The 16,949-nt window shown below is 43.4% G+C and overlaps 1 protein-coding gene across 1 annotated transcript in view; it reads right to left on the reverse strand.

Moving 5' to 3' along the window:
* Mapre3 (microtubule associated protein RP/EB family member 3) overlaps positions 1 to 14,501 on the reverse strand; it is a 53,290-nt gene extending 38,789 nt beyond the window's left edge. Inside the window, exon 1 of the mRNA XM_078029512.1 lies at positions 14,316 to 14,501. The gene's annotated coding sequence lies outside the window, so the exon portion shown is untranslated. The remainder of the gene's footprint in view (positions 1 to 14,315) is intronic.
* Positions 14,502 to 16,949: the final 2,448 nt, after the last annotated feature.

Below are 16,949 nucleotides of genomic sequence, written 5' to 3' on the forward strand. Positions count from 1 at the left end.
CGGCTATTCTTTGGCTTACTGCTTACTGGCGATGGCTTTGGGTGGGCAGTGCTAAAGCCCATCTAAGCCACCCCTAGGTAACACTTCTGTCTGAGTGGGATAATTAAAAGTGGTTTTAATTTTCACATTTACTCTTTTCTCTTTCAATTTTTCTATAAATGAAAAATAGTAAAGATCTCCCTCTCTCTCTTTTTTTCTTCCTGGGGAATGAACCTAGAAGTGCTTTTACCACTGAGTCACAATCCCCAGCTCCTCATCTTTTTAAAATTTTGAGACAAGGTATCACTAAGTTGCTTAGGGCCTTGCTAGTTGCCCAAGCTGGCCTCAAACTTGTGATCCTCCTGCCTCAGCTCCTGAGTCACTGGGAATGTGCCACCTGTGCCTGGCAAGACCTCTTGTTTTTAAAAATAAACATGATCGTGCATACAGAAAAAAGTTTGAATAGTTAAAAAATTAGTGGCAGTGATTCTCTTTTGTGGACAAGATTATAAAGGATTTCTATGTTCTGCCTTATTTATTTCTGCAGTGTTTTCATTTTAAATGTAATTTTACATTATATTTGTTACTTTAAAGGGAGGGTTTTGGTACACTAAAGACATTAAACACACATTGCTCTTAGAAGTGTCTCTGAGCCAGGCATGGTGGTATACACCTATAATCCCAGCTACTTGGGAGGCTGAGATGAGGATCACAAGTTCAAGGTTAGCCTGGGAAAGTTAGTGAGACCCTGTCTCAAAATAAAAATAAAAAGGGCTGGGAATGTGGCTCAGTGGTAGAGCACTTGCCTAGTATATACAAGGTCCTGGGTTTAATCCCAAGTACCATGCCCTCTCCACCAAATTTTTTTTTCTCTGAAAATATGGGCAGGGTAGTGATTTGAAAATAATCTTTTTATTCATTTTTTTAAGTTGTAGTTGGACACATACCTTTATTTACTTATACATGGTGCTGAGGATCGAGCCCAGTGCCTCGCACATGCTAGTCAAGTGCTCTATCACCAAGCCACAACCCCAGCCCTTGAGAATAATCTTTTAATTTTTGTTCTTAAATTCATGGGAAAGCTAATACATGGATACACACATAATTAGCGCGAGAGTGAGTCAACTGATGCAACATGCTCGAGAGTGTTCCCTGGAGGGTAACTGCAGAGCTGGCAGCCATCTGAGAGATGCCTCCCAAACCCCAAGTCCCCAACATGGGGAAGGGGCCCATGGAGCAGGCAGCTGCCATCCAGGGAACCCTTGAGGCAAAGGCTCTCGGGTGTCTCTCTCAGCTCGCCTCCTGCCTCCAGCAGCCCAAGTAGAGTGGCATTCCGAGTGCCACTCCCAACCTGGAAGTTATGAAATCAACAGATTGCTCTTCCTGGTACGTTTATTGGTTACAGATACATAGGAGGACTTTTTAGTTTATTATTGAAATCACTATCTACCCACTCCTAGGAACCAGTTCACAGAACTAAGGACTGACAGCAACAAATTCATTCAGCAATAATTGCTTGAGCCCCAGCTCTCGCCATGTCTTATTTGGATAAGTCAGCCAGTTATGGTCCCTGCCTCATGAGCTGGTTAGCTAGTGAAATGGATGAATGGTAATAAAAGAATCATGCCAGCAACTGTATAACTATTAACAGGTGCTGAAGCACATTATGTGCCCTTCAGGAAAAATACAAGGAGAGAGTGTTTTTTTTTGCTTTTGTTTTCAGTGCTGGGGACTGAACCTGGGGCCCTGTTTTGCTAGGCAAGTGTTCCACCACTCAGCTACATTTTCAAACTTAGGTTACAGGATTTTGAAAGCAGAGACTTTCAATCTATTAGTAAAAAATTACATTTTTTAACTCAGCATATATAAGAGAGTTAGTTAAAAGGTCAAGAAAGAATGTCTAAACAGAGGAAACAATATATATAAAGATTTCTTATTTTACAGAAAAGGAAATAGATAAAGATGTTAATTGCTCAGGCTGAGGCAGGAGGACCACAAGTTTGAGGCCAGCCTTGGCAACTTAGTGAGGCCTTGTCTCAAAATAAAAAATAAAAAGGATTGAGAATATAGTTCAGTGACAGAATGCCCCTGGGTTCAATTCCAAGTCAGGGGGAGGTAGAGGAATGTGATTTGCTCAAAGTCCCATAACTCAGTACTCTAAGTCCAGCTCTCCAGACTCTAAGTTTAAGATTCCTTTTATGTTTGTTTGTTTATTTTGTGTGTATATGTGTGTGCATGAACACAAGCACACAATTCTGGGAATTAAACCCAGGGCCTTGCACAAGCTAAACAAATGTTCTCTACCACTGAGTTACATCCAATCACTTCTTATTTTATTTTGAGATGGGTGTAGTTAAATTGCTGAGGCTGGCCTCAAAATTGGAATCCTCCTGCCTCAGCCTCCTGAGTCACTAGCATTGTAAGTATTTACCACTGTGTCCGGCTAAAGTTCAAGATTTTTTTTTTATTGCCCTGCAGCCTATCAGCTCTAGTGTTCTTTTTCATTTTATCTAATTATAGGCCAAGGACTAATTATTCTCTCCTCAGATGGCTAAAAGAAAAGAGAACAGCAGCAGGAGGCTATGTTTACAAAGAGCCCATTTAATTCAACATGCAAAACAATGCACCTCAGCTCTTACCCCACCTGGCTTCACGCCTGCTCTGCAAGGGTTTGTTCCTTCCTGGTAGGGACTGGCAGGGAGCCACCTTCTGCTTAGGTCCTGGCTTTTATGAAAGGACATTTACAAAAATGTCCAGGCAGGGTTTAGACTTGGTTTAAAGCTCAGGAAAGGAAGTCGCCCAGCTTTTGTATTTCCCCATATTGATGGCACACCTGGCTGCCCACACGTTCCCACAGTGTCAGTCTCCTGCTATCGTCCCTGACTGTTGTGCATGGTTAGCTGTGTAAATGGCTTCAGCTATGCAGTATGAAGGTAGTGTAAGTCCAGCAGGTAAAATAAAGCCCACAACAAGGAGGTCAGTCAGGGTCAGGGTGGAATATGAGAAGGAGAGGGAGCCAGGTGCAGTGGCACATGCCTGTAATCTCAGTGACTCAGGAGGCTGAGGCAGGAGGATCAAGAGCTCAGAACTAGCCTCAGCAATTTAGTGAGGCCCTAAGCAACTCAGAGAGACCCTGTCTTAAATAAAAAGGGGTAGGGATTTGGTTCAGTGGTTAAGTGCCCCAGTACCAAAAAAAAAAAAAAAAAAAGAGGGGTCAGAGGAGGCAAGGGCCTTAGGCCAATTTCAAAACAAGCAAGAGAAAAACAGGATGATTATATACAGTTGTACAGTTTGTACACTGTATAAAGAACCCAGTAGAGTGGATGAGAGAGGCCTGGAATCCACACCTAACTCACAAATTGGAGGACACAAAGATGGTCCTCCTTTGCTCTCAGAGGCCAGAGAAGAATGGCTTAGTAGGGCATCTGGTCAGAGAGTTGGAAACAATCAACACACACAACAGCATATCTAGGATCCCACCATTAAGCCTAGCAAGGCCAGCATTTTGGGTTTTATACCCTACGGGCCTACGGCCAGATAAAGGCTGGTGGCTGGTGTCACTGTAGTGGTGACAAGCTGGGATCATAGGGGCTACTGGCCGACAAGCGGAGGTTCCTCAGTTGAACACCATATCAAAGCAGATCCATATCAAAGCAGATCCACGATCCGCCTCCATCTTCATTCTCCTTCGTTCAGGGTCAAAGCAATCCTGGTGCACCCTGAAGGCAGCTCCCCTCCTAAGATGGGAACCACTAAGTTAAAGATGTTACTGGTTACATACGCCCATGTGAAAATCCAACCCTGACACAAAGGTAAACAATTAAAAGTAAAAACAGCCTCTGCCAAACTAAAAAATTAAAATCTTCCTCTGTCAATGACCTCCTCGCTGCGCATCGTCATGTTCCAAACCTGTTTCCTTCTCACTGGAGCCTGTAATTACTCTGCCCCTCATCAGGCTGATGACCAGTACCGTCCTTATTTTGCAGCCCCTCCCTCCACCTCTGGCCTGAGGGCCAGCTGCTTCCTGCCATCTTAAACTCTGCCTTCTCAGAAAGCTTGCCCTGAACATGCCAAGCCACCCTGCTGCCCGCCTCCCACTGCTGCTCCTCCAGGCCAGCGGACTTCAAAGACTCAGTCCATTATGAATTCCGGGGTCAACTTAGCCCTCAGCCATGCTCAACAAAACTTCTATTCATCTCCATACACCCAGGCTCATTTCTCACTGTGGTTAACTCAGGCCTTTAAGACCTCAGTCTCCCACTTCCACCCGCTCACCCCTCATCAGCAGTGACCTTGGCTGTTTTAGAGGAAATGAAGGTTTTTTCCTTAGTAGGAACTCTAGTCATCACCCCTGAACTTCACCCTGTAGGCTAAGTAGAAAGAGCCATACCTGTCCCCTCACCAGTCTGAGAGGAAGGCAAGTTTCCCCTCCTTGCAGTGTTACCAGTTTCCTAGGATCTCAAAGATCATCTCCTAATCACTTATAATATTTAATGCAATGACTACATATCCCTTCATTTCCATGGATTCAGCATAGTACTTGGCACATGGCAAATTTAAATTTTGCATTTTGGAAATTTCTGGAATTTCTTTGGAATATTTTTGATCTGTGGTTGGTCAAATCTGCAGTTGAGGAACCTGCAGATATATCCTCTGCCATTAAACATGGTCAGACTTCCTTATTATAAAAAAAAAAATCATTCTAAGTTAATACCAAACTCTAACTGAAAGTTGGTTGGATCACCATGGAAAATAACATGGAATGGTACAGAGTCTTTGCCTCTGTAATTCCACTTTATGGAATATGTCTTGGAGAAATAACCTACAAAAGAAAAGAAAGCCACTTGCACAATAATGTTCAGAACAGAGATATTTACATGTGCAAAATGTTAGAAATAGCCTGACTTTCAAAAACAGATTGACAGTGAAGCATATTTGGTATCAATGCAGTGGGAAATCATAGAAGTAATGAGATATTTGAAGTGACAGATATATGAAGTAGATTGATATAGAGAACTCAGTAGATGAAGCACATTTTAATACATAAAATATATATTTAAAACCACAAATACAAAACTTACTGAAAAAAACTTATTATAGTTTTATGTATGTTTGCTGATAAAGAATAATTTTATAACAAAAATTTTTATCCTATCTTATTGTTTCTTCTGATTGCCACTTTCCTCACCTGCCCTGTTGCCATTCTCGGGTGACCACCAATCATCTCTATTTTCTTTCTCCCAGTTCCCTCCTTTCCCCTCTGTGATCTGGCTTCCATCTCCAGTGTTTTACTGAACTGACACCCTAAGCAATCATCAGGACTTTCTTCCAGTTAATTCTGAATTTACTTAAATTGGAGCACTACAACCCCCTTCTTGGCATAGTCCGCTCACTTGACACCAAATCATCCTAATTTTCCCATCTTGTCATTTCTTCTTAACTAGGGACAATTCCCTTGGGTCATGGTCTTCGACCGTGCACCCAAAACCTCTGGGGAGATTCTGTCAGGCAAGCCAACCCACTTCTGTGTTGTTGACTCCACACCTACCTACCTACCGCTCCCTCCCCAACCCCACCTCAGCTTCTGTCCACCTGGACATCCTCATTGTCACCCAAAGTGTATTCTTCATGGCTAAAACTAAACCCCTCTTCAAAGTGTCTCTTTAAACTTCCTAATTTCTAGATAATGTCACCAATATGCTCCCAAACTCAAAACAGCTCACACCCTCATTCTAGTTAGGGTGACCAGCTTACAGTCACACTTGCTCCTAAGGTCATCCCCTTGCTGATGCTGCACCTCACCCCATGGAAAGCCCTCTCTGGTGTTCTGTCTATTCACAGCTTGCTCATCTTCAGGGCAAGGCCATGTTCCACTTCCTGTGTGAAGTCTTTCCCAATTACTCGGGTTCACAATGATTATTTTCCTCTTAGAATTCTTCTGGAGTCTATACAGCATAATCGCAATGGCACCCAACACACTGTCCATTTCTTTTGCCTGACTCTTACTTGGCCATTCACTGGTGGGCTTCCACATCATCCTGCACACCCAGCTGCAGTGTGTGTCCCTCTCCCAAGCCTTCCCTGGCTCTCCCAGGCTCCGAAACCACTCTTTGGGCTGGATTACCAAAGCATCCATTCCCATCATTGAGTTTCCATCCCCTTATATTCAACTCACTCACTAGAATGTTCCCTGAGTTCCTTAAGGGCAAAGATTATGCTTTCTACAAGAAGGCACTAAAGAATGTTGCTAACATGCAGTACTGTCACATATACTCATCGTCCCACACATCCATCTTCCACTCCAGACTACTGTCTCCTCATGGACAGAGGTTGAATCTCATTTCCTTTACTACAAATAAAAACCAGAAAAAGACTTTGGCAAATATATGTTGACAGTCTACTTAAAATAAGGATTTGTGAAGACAATATGCAAACATGAATAACCTATAAACCTGAAAACTGTACTTTCTGGGGAATACGGTCTTATCAAGTTGTCTTAAAACACAGTACCTTGCTATTTTGGGGCCTGCATAACACATCTCTGTACTTAACAGTGGTTCTGTCACTTAAAGGTGTTAATAGGATGCCCAAAGTGGAAGCTTTCAGTTGTGAATGCCACCCATCTAAAATCAGAACAAATCAGAGACGAAATCAGCGTCCTTGACAAGTGGCAATAACCTGCAAGGAAGTGGGTACAGGTGGCTGGCTGCCAAGAGTCTGGTGCTACAGAAAAGTCTGGCTACACAGTACATCATACACCATCCGAGATAAGCCTTTGGCACAACACTCCTCATATGGGAAGGGATATTTATTTTCATCCAGTGGTCCAAGACCTGCTCCTTTCACATGGCAACAAGCATGTTAGTCTCAACTATAATCTTGCTGACTCAGAAGCAGCTAAGGTTTCATTTCTTACCAGTCAGGAAACACCATTACAAGGTGACTAGGATATTTTATAATTATATTATATTACAAGGTGACCAGGACAACAATACTTTCAAGATAAGATGTCTGTTTCTCTGACAATCACCTGGTGGTAGAGCTTCACCAGCCAAACATACATGACAACTTGTTCACTAATAATTTCAGGCAGCAGGGAGGGCATCTGCCCCATCTGGGACAAGTGTTTGGGTAGTCAGAACCATTTGGAGGAAGAGGCAGATCTTGCTTAGCAAACATTTATTACTGCAGAGGCCGAGCTGTGCGACAGGCCATATGTCCCTCAAATCCAAGTTCTGGATCCTCAGGAGGAGGCTTTGCCAGTGCTGAGTTGGGCAGACTCCACTGCTGGTAGAAGGCAGGTGTCAGTCCACGGGACTGGAAGATAAGATGGATGTGTGGCACGTGACTAGTCTATATGACAACACGATTTCAGTATCATGTCTTTGGTGCTTTATTGTGTAAGACACAGTCTCTACCCTTAAAAAACTCCACTAACATTCTGAGGTGATGTACAGTGTATGTGTAAAAAGGAAAGATGAGAGAGAAGACAGCTGCCAGGCCATCCCCTCTGCCTGTGAGCAGCTCCAGAGACCTGGAGTAGCAAAGAGCAAGGTGCCTAGACCATTCCTGCTCAGGGCGTCTTTCCAATGGGCAGTTACCTGACAATCATCATCTTGGAGGAAAAAGGGGCCTCCTAGTTGAGAGCCAAACAGAATGTAACTGATGGAAAAGGAGGAAGGAGGCTTTGACAGGCCTGGGCACAGCCCTTTAAAACAGCTCAGATACGTACACAGACACCCAAATACAAGGTGAAGCCTCCAGCTGGCACCTGCTACCCTGGCGAACCGGGAATCCAGAGAATCTGAAAAGATCCAGGAGAAAGAGAGGCTACGCAAAATAAAGCCCTGTAGTATGGTTCTGATATATTTAAATAGCAAAAGTTAAGAGGCAAAGAAAACTATCTTAAGACTTGCTTTCTTTTCCTAATTTTTAAATATCTTATTTGAATCAAGAGAGACTGCTTCATTTGGATGAATGGACTCGGGTTTCTGGGCTCTGTTTTTAAGACACACATCTAAGCACTCATACTTTGGGCATGCGCTCTTCAAGAACAAATGAAGAGGCTGTCTAAAGAAACACCTCTGAGAAGTATTTACCATTAGCCATGACAATAGTGAAACAAAATAAGCATTTCAAACTAAATACTTAGTGATTTTCTTAGAGATTACAACATGGAATCTGAATGTCACTGGTTTAATAAATAATAAAGTTATAGTTGCTTAATGCAGGAAAGCTCAGAAAACACTGAAAAGTATTATGAAGAGCCATTCACTTCAAATCCATTACTCAGTGACAGTCATCCATTATTTGGCATAAGCTCTTCTAGAATATTTTCACATTTTTCTTAATTTTTTTTTACTTACATGTGGTGCTTAGAATCAAACTCAGTGCCTCACACATGCTAGGCAAGAGCTCTACCACTGAGCCACAATCTCAGCCCTCATATTTTTCTTTATAAAAATGGTATCATTCTTGATATACTATTTTGCATTTTTCTTCATTGATTATATACAAATTTCTGCTATCAACAAACTTCTATAAATGTTCTTAATGCTTGTGCAGTAATTTGTGTGAACCTGACCAATCCCCATTTGCTGACCCTTTTGATTGTTTTAAATATTTCATATTATTAATTATGTTGTATTAATAACATATGTACAAGTATTTTTAAATACACCTTTGATTTCTGAATATCCCTAGAACAGCAATTTCTGTCATTTTAAGGCTTTTGTTATATAGTCAAAACTACTGGGCAGATCTAAAATATGCTCTTGTTCAGTTATTTTAAATATCTCATACAGTAGTATGTATCTCTTCTATGTAGGAAACAGTTTTGTAAAAAAATCATTTGCATGGAGTCAAAATATTTCAGACAGGCTAAGTTCTTATTTACTTGAGGCAAATGGAACACCCAGAGCTCAAAATATTGATGTTTTGATAAAAAGTTGGGTAACAACATCCAGCCAGTTTAACAAAGGTGGTAGGGCATAGAGCTAGTGAAAACTAGATCCAGGGCATGGGCCAGGGTTGGCCAGACAACTCTCCATAGAGGAAAGCCTATCCTTGGCCAAAAGATGCCTCATTGACCTTGGCCAACTGTCACACAAATTTGTATTTGTACTCTTGGCCAAAAGGGAGGTTGGGTGATGGAATGTGAATTACTCAGCAAAACTCATCCTAACCGCTGGGTAAGCACCCAAAGCACATGTCAAATGAAAGGTGTGTCATCTTTCTATAATAGACAGGACATCTGGCTAGAAAATACAGCCAGCCAGCTCATGACAAAATTAAAAGTTCAACATTACTTAATGATCTTATAGTTTATCAGTAATTCCTAACAGAAGCCCTTAGTAAGTTGCTATGTAGAAAGTGTGCTGGTATCAGCCAGGTCCGCTCTAGGCCACAGCTGTAACAGAGGGTACCAGCACTCCAGGGTTCCCCTGGAAGGTTAAGCCCTCTTGATGATAAATTAGAGACACATATCTTTCATAAAGGTCAAACTGGCCAGATGACATTTTAGTTAGTAGTTTAAAAAAATAGTTATTAGAAAGGTAATGTACTTCAGTTGGTCAAGAGAAGGAGACTATTCTCAAAAATGGAATGAAAAGATTGGGAAAAGTAGTGGTCCATTAATTATTCTGGGCTGCCCAGGAAGCAGCCACATTGGAGGAGCCTACCTTCACTTAAAAGCCTGGTTTGGTGGACACTGGCTTGGTATGCCAGAAGGAAGCAGTTTAACCCTGTGGGCTCCACTGATGAAGGAGCCAAGAAAAGGCAATTGTTTATTTTGTACCAAAATATATCTACTGAACAATTACCACAACCAACTCTACTTGGTCTTCACTAAATTACAAAGCACGCATGCATCCTGTTTAACAAGTCAAGCACTGAAGCATATAAAGCAAAAGTTTCCCTTGACTCTCCTTTTCCCTCCCCACATATAAATCCCACTTGCCATAGGTAAATAGCTGAATTTATCTTTTCAATCCTTGATGCTTATCCATGGCATTCTCTCACTTAAGGAAATATACCTAGGAATTTCCCTACCTGAACGGCTTGCCCTGGCTCCTTAGTTACTCACTAGTCTCTGCTTTCAGTCTTTCTATAATTGTTCCTATCCAAGATGACCTCCCTTTGCCTCTGCTCACTTGCAAGGAGGTTTCCTCCTGAGACAAGTAGTTCCTTTCCCTGTCCTCTATGTCTCACATGTGCAGAGCTGATCTGAGCAAAGTCACCTACCTATTCAAACTACATCTCTAATGGTAGAGAAAGTGACTGAAGGCCATGTGAGCTTTCCTCACCAGCAAGCACTGTGCAGCTTTTCCATTTCAAATTAAGATCACTCTTCACACTGGCCTCCCCCACTGAAGGACTAAAGGCCCCCACAACACAAAACACACCAAGTCTGTCCTCTGCTACAGTCAACTGCTCGTGCTCCACAATTCTTTCTGATAACCAGGTCAGCTGAATACATGGAGACAAAGGGGCATTTCATATACACGCTGTTCCTATTTTGGCAGTTAGAAATAATACTCCAAATGCCAAGTCTTCACAGGACAAATCTCTCTGTGCATGTCAAATGCACTAAGAGGGCTCCAGAGAAATGGAGGCTACTGAATTTGAGGGCTGGGGATGCATTTAAGTCATGATAAAATTTGCAAGCATTATTTTAAAAAAAACTTTAGATCTTGGTAAATATGAAATGATTGCTATCTCTTATTAAGTGAGTATTTTATATACTTCCATTCACTTAATTCTCCAAATAATCCTGTAAATCAGATGGTCATTATTCCAGGCACTCAGAGTTTATATAACCTGCCCAATGTCACACAGCAGGAAGTAAAAGGCTGGGATTTGAACTCAGGTCTGTCAGCTCCAGAGGCCAGACTGCCTCACTTCCCCAAGGATAGGCTTAAAAGTCCTCATGGCTCCCAAGAACTTCAGAAGGTTACATCTGGTAGAACTGGAGAAAATCTTGCAGCCATCCAAGGTGCTTGCTCCTCCTGTCAAGCACTGTCCCTCTCTACTAGCCCTCTGGAATGCCACAGCCCCACAGATAGGAAGTTGAGACTCAAATTCCCAACTTTGCATTGTTTTTGTTAATTGGTGCAAATTTTAAAAAGAAAAAGGTTGGAATGTGCGAGGAAAAATAATTATTTTTAAGGTGGCGAGAATAAATATTTGATTAGACAGTTTGAGACCAAAGTTTGCCTGGCTTTGCAGTATCTAAGACAATAAAACAAGCCCTCGACTACACAGCTAATTACAGACAACTAAATTATTTTTATTAAAACCCTGTGGACTATTAATATGAGAGATGAAGCAGTGTGGTGTTGTAAAATAGCTCTAGTCTAGAAATTTGGACTCTAATTCTGACTCAGACACTAATAACCACCAACAATCATTTGCATGGTGTATGAAGTTGGCAAGGTGTCTTTACATACTTTCTACATTAGTTTGGTGACCTCAGGGAAAGTCACTTAACTCTTGGTGTCTCATGTCAAAATCTGGAAATAAGAACATTAAGCTATACCATCTAAGATCCCCTCCTCAGATTTATAACATCCGAAGAGGAGGATATGTACCTTAGAATCCTTACAAATATGTCTTTTAACAATTCTGGGCAGATGTATTCTGGTCATAAAAACTGTATTTTCTGTTCAGTTTCTGAAAAATATTACTTGGCTAAATTCAGGTATAGCTCATAGGATGTCTGCTACCAACTACTTGCTTGGTTTCTTGAGAGTACCACATTGAGGCCCTGGGTTGGATTCCCATATGGGAACTTCCCTCTGTTCAACAGCCACAACCATGCCTAACTCTAGCAGATCATCTTACAAATACAACCCCACAAAGCAGATGGGTTTGGAGGAAGGACTTGAAGAAACCTGCCTTCACAGTGCACCATTCTCAGGAAGATATGTCAGTACCTGCAGCATCACACCATTCTTTCTAATTCTAAGACACACAAATAACTCCTTCAAGGATTGCCACTTCTGGCTGTTTTAATGTTTCTGAAATTAGAATTAGAATGCACCTTGGAATCTATATAATTTTGATCGGTAACATTATTTTACCTAAAAGTTGTTGTAAATTTCTGGTGTGTCTTAGAATCAAGGTAATACAGTCCTACAAAACCATAACATCCATTATATAGATTTAGATTTAACTTGATTCTAATCATGTCCCTCTCCCTGATTGAACAATTACCTTTAATAATGGCGAAATAGGCATATAAGAGGGGTGACAGTCCTGTTTCCTAAGAGAAGTAGTTTAAAAGGCATTCCATCATTATCTCATAAAACATAGGTATGGATTTCAAAGGCAAATTAACCCATATAAAAACCACTCTGATGCTCTGAAAAGGTAGCATCACACAGCAAACTGGAAAGGGAACATTTTACTCACACCCTCCTGATCTATCTAGCCTTGACACATTTTCTTGCTTAATTCACAACCCTCCAACCCAGTAATATCACTGATTCCCAAAATACACTCAGCCCAGGAGGAGCAGCTCTCCAGCACAGCTGTCTTCTCCTGCCCTCCTCGGGTATTTCGGTGAGCTATGTGACACAGAGAGGACCACAAGAAGGAATTTAACTCTCAGGCCCCATAGCTCCCATTGCGCTACAGGCAGGTGCATCCCGCCAAACCCCAGACTGGCATTTGAAACAGAAGAAACTGCACTGCTGGATGGGGGCTGTAGTTTTCCTGAACTTCATCTCTATGTTTAAAACTAGGGCAACAGCCGTCTTTGCTACTGTAAACTAATCTGATGGGCATGGGGGCAGGGAGTGGCTCTGAGAAGGCTGCCAATAGGCCATGATTGAGCAAAGTCAAGGAGTGAAATCATTATTTCTCACTGTTTGAAACCCCAGAAACTCCTTCACTAGGATTTTTAGAAGTGAACCATCCCACTCCTTTGCAGCCTGGAGTAAAAAACCCAAGCCTCTTGTAAAGTAGAAGAACTAGCTTTTGTTTACATATATTTTCTAACAGTACACTGAAATCTGGAAGAAAAAAAAAGAATCAAAGGAAAGTTGACAATGAGGTACACACAGTAGTTAGGAGCCCTCAAGTTGAGGCATGTCTATTAAGAGTTCCTGGCTGTGAGCACCAACTCTGACTTCAGCTCAGCTTCTGGAAAAAGAAAACAATTTGGGGCTCTCCTCTGTTCCAAGATCAAGGACTGCAAGTGGATGGGTAGCAAACGACCCAGAATTGTTCAAACATACTAGAAACCTTATCAGGTGGCATCTCCCAGCAAGACTCATAGCTGGAGTTGCAAACAGTGAGAAATAATGATTTCACTCCTTGACATGATGTAGGCAACAGACCTACATCATGGAGAAACCTCAATTCTCCTCCTCTCCACTGGGATCATGCTGTCAAAACTCACTATTACCCAGTTGGTTACTTCATGGAATTTATAGTATCAGATCAAGTCCTACCCATTCCCCTAATATAAACAGTAAACACTTGATATGGACTGTTTTCAAACCTCACGTTGTACTAATTTGAAGGTGATTTTTTTAAAAGGCATTTTAAAGAGTACTGCAACATGGTTATTCACAAGGACGCACCGGAAGCACAAGAACTTGAGTTCCCAAACCTTTTCTCCCCTCCCTTTTCCACCTCTACTCCCCTGCACAGTGCGGCCAGGGCAGTCACTCAACCCTCTGGGAGGCCACCGTGCTCCAGCAACGGTGTTCACTAAACAGTAGCCGATCACGAAGGGTCTGAACCTTGATCGCGAAACCTATTCTGAAAGCTCCACAAGCTCTCAGCAGCTAGAACTGTCCAAATCTGCTTCCCCAAACCAGCCAGGGCTGCAGCGTGTGGGTTGAACCCTGGGGTCCCAAGGTTTGGACAGGCAGAATGTACCCCTCCCCCAAGTCTCCCCTCGCTCTCTCCCTTGTCACTCTTTCTCTGGCAAATCACTGGGGAAAACCAGAGAGGCCAGGAGATGTCAGGCCCAGGAGTAAGGAGAACGAAGGAGGGACAGGAGCGAGGCGAGGTAGTTTTGAGGGGAAATATCAGGCCAGAGCAAAGGAGCGGCAGCGCCACATCTAGTGGGTAAGGACCCCGAGGTGGGTTCAGAGGGAGGGAAGGAGGGAGGTAGGAGGGCATGGAGGAGTGGCTCGGGGAGGCCTGTCTACCGGCCGCAGGGAGCCCCGAGAGAGGGACGGAGGGAAGGAGGCCGGCGGGGCAGACGCGGCTGGGGGTGGGGGCGGGGGCGGCGGGGATGGGGAGCCCGGTTCCCCTCCCCCAGCCCGGCCCGGGCCTCCCGCTGACTCAGCCCCACGGCGTCCGTCGCCTCGGCCCGGACTCACAGTGCGCGAGGCGGCTCCGGCGGAGGCGACTGGGGAGGGGGACGGGCGGCGGGGGCGCTGCGGCTGAGGCTGCGGCTCCGGCCGGCGGCTCTGGGGCGGAGGGTCCTAGCAGAGGCCGCCGCGGTCTCCGGCTTCAACGCACAGAGACTGCGGGGGAAGAGAACACTGCGCAGGCGCGATGCGGCCACCGCTGTCAGTCCGAGCGGGGCGGGGCCAGCGCACCCGCCGTCTCCAAGGCAACCGGGTGGCGAGCGGAGGACAGCCCCTACCTCCACCACTTCTTAGCAACTGCGACGGGAGGTGCGGGCGACGAGAACAGTCCCGCTAGGTCGCCATAGCAACGAGGGGACGACACTGCCTCGTGAACGTGCAGCGGTACCGCGGGACCGCTCTCACCTTGTCACCACGGCAACTGGGAACAGCCCCTTCCCTTGTCCTTAGCAACAGGGCAACAATTCCTCCACCCCGTCCAGTCACAGAAGGAACAAGCGTTTACACCTGATTCTGTAGCCATCGGGTTCTTTTCTCTTATGGCTTCTGAAAAGGCAAAGAGACTATTTGCTCTCTTCCAGAGACGTGGACGAGCAGAGGCCACGTTTGATCGCCCTTCTTGGTTTGTGGCTCCCAATCACAGCTTGTTACTTTAATCAACCAAATTAAGTTTTCTGCATTTTCCTACCAGAAAGTCTGTGCCTTTATTTTTAAATCGAGCTAACAAAATCGTCCCTACCCAAATCACACGAGTTTTTACCAAGAGTGTTGTCTTCCCAATGAATTTGTAAACGACTTTTGTTTCTTCCTCTGGCCCACTCTCCGATTAGATTCGACTTCCTCACAACTAGCTCCTTCTTTGATCTGCCGGTTCGATTTTCCCACTCTAAGTCTGTTTTTATCCTCTCCATCTCTCCTCTTCCTTCTCTTCCTCCCCACTGCTCTTCCCAGGGCTCCAGATGCCCACCCTTATTCTGTGTTCATTTTCTTGGTACAGATGACTCCTGGATCTGAGACTTTGACCCTGACTCCCACCAATGTCTGGATGTCACCTCCATACCTACCTTGTATATACTTCTTTCATTACACACATCTTACAGTATTGTCCTTTGTTTACACGTCTGTCTCCCCGTTAGACTCTCCCTGGTGGGCAGGAATTCTGTCTTACTCATCCAGCCCCCTCAGCATCTAGCACAGAATGTGACACATTGTAGAGTTCCCAAAAAAATGTTTATGTAATTGAATCAAGAGAAGACAAAGATTTTCATTCTTTCTCACTTTTTCTGGCCTAACCGCCTCAGACTCTCAGTCATCATTTTCCTTATTATTGATATACATATTTTGTCTTTAAGTATGGCTGCTACTATTATAATTCTTCTGAGCCCTTTGCTCTCAATCTTAATGCCAAGACCCTAGTCCCCTATTAATCAAGACTGGCATTCTCAATTTCATGAATCCTCGAATCTACACTATCCCAAATGTTTCCACTGAGAAAAGATTTCCTCACTGGGTAATGACCTCCTCTGTCGCCCTCTCTAATCAATGTAAACTCTCTTCACACCTTACCTTTCTATCTTCCCTAACCCACTCCTCATTAAACCCTCTTGGTGAACATCACTGGATTTGGCTGGGCTTGTTGACATACCAGAGATGCTACATTCTCTTCAAGTGACTCAGAAGTATAAACTTGCAACCTGGCATTCTCCCCTGAGTCTCTCTATCTAGCTCCTACAAATTCCACCTCAGAACTATTGGTATCAAAGCACCCCAAAAGAGTCCATTTTCTCCAGGAAAAAGAAGGAGCAAATTGGTAAGAAAAGAGGGACACAGCACATACTGAATCTATGCCCTCTCCTCCCATCTACTGCCATTCTCTGGAGAGGGTTCTAGTGGACAATAAGTTTCAAGACAAATCAGTGATTAAGAGAGTAGAAACCCAGGCTACACTTATTCCTAGGAACAAAGGTGAAAAACTGAAGCTATTCCTAACTGCACCTACAAGGTTTCTGGGAGCTCTAATGAAAGACAAGGGAGAAAATTCAAGCTCAGATTATTTTTACTTCCTTTCCTTTTCTGAAGTTCCAGCTCAACTCAATGGTTGTATATGAAGAGTTGAGAGGTATAGACTTCCCGAGTAACTCTGAGAAGAGGCAAAGATCCTCTTATCCCTACAAAGCGGAGGACCATTCCACAAAGAATCACTATATATCAGTATCTAGACTCTTCACATGTTCACATTTTAAGCTGTGCCAATCATCTATTTCTACAAAATGAATCACTCAAACTTGTTGGTGTAAGACAACAACCATTTAATTATCTCTATTTCTGTGGGATGGGAGTTCAGTAGGAGCTCAGTTGGGTGGTTCTGCTCAGGATGTAATTGCAGTCACATGGTGACTGGAACTCAAGCATCAGAGGCTAGCTGGACAACCCTCTCTCATCATATTGTCTTAGAGCTAGTTTGAATTTCTCACCACATGGTGGTTTCAGTACTCACTTGGTAGTTGAAGGTTTCAAGTATTTCAGTGAACAATAGAGAAGTTGTATTCTGAATCATACACTTATTCATTGAAAAAAAACCACAAAAAAATCACAGTGGCCTATCCAATGACAAGAGGAGGGAACATAGAACCCATCTCTCAA

This window comes from Ictidomys tridecemlineatus, chromosome 12 (genome assembly GCF_052094955.1).
Source record: "Ictidomys tridecemlineatus isolate mIctTri1 chromosome 12, mIctTri1.hap1, whole genome shotgun sequence".
In the NCBI taxonomy this organism is placed as follows: Eukaryota; Metazoa; Chordata; class Mammalia; order Rodentia; family Sciuridae; genus Ictidomys; species Ictidomys tridecemlineatus.